Source organism: Morone saxatilis, unplaced genomic scaffold (assembly GCF_004916995.1).
Source record: "Morone saxatilis isolate NCDOM2014 unplaced genomic scaffold, NCSU_SB_2.0 Contig3, whole genome shotgun sequence".
NCBI lineage: Eukaryota > Metazoa > Chordata > Actinopteri > Moronidae > Morone > Morone saxatilis.
The window spans coordinates 22,856,263-22,856,759 of NW_023339873.1; positions in this window are offsets into that span (position 1 = coordinate 22,856,263).

Here is a 497-nt window from a genome sequence, read left to right on the forward strand (position 1 = left end):
TACTACACATTGTCCCTTTAAGGTAGATAGCTGGATCCCACATTTCCTATATTGCAATCAACAGCATTATTTTATTAGATGGTATTGATACCTTAAACAACCACATCAACCTCATGACCATTTTGTAACGCAGGCTCTCTGTAATAAACATCGAGTCTCCAAGTTGAGTTGACATCATTATGACATCATCAGGGTTATTTTGTTGGAACTAAAAGAGTCCCTCAGCGACACAGACGAAATAAGAGCATATGCCTGGGAAATCCATTGAAATTAATTACATGAAAAATGAAGTTCTCCCTCTCTCTCAGTATCACCCTCAGTGCTGCCTAGTGCTGGCTGCTGGCAAAACAGCAACAAGAGGAGGTCGTTAGCATCAGGAGCAATTTGGGGTTCAGTATCTTGCTCAGTATCTTCTACTTGGCAGTGGCTGCAGTGTACCAGATGGTGATGGAAGTCGCAGGCGCAATGTCAGAAAGCCGTGGTGGAATTTCAGCGTT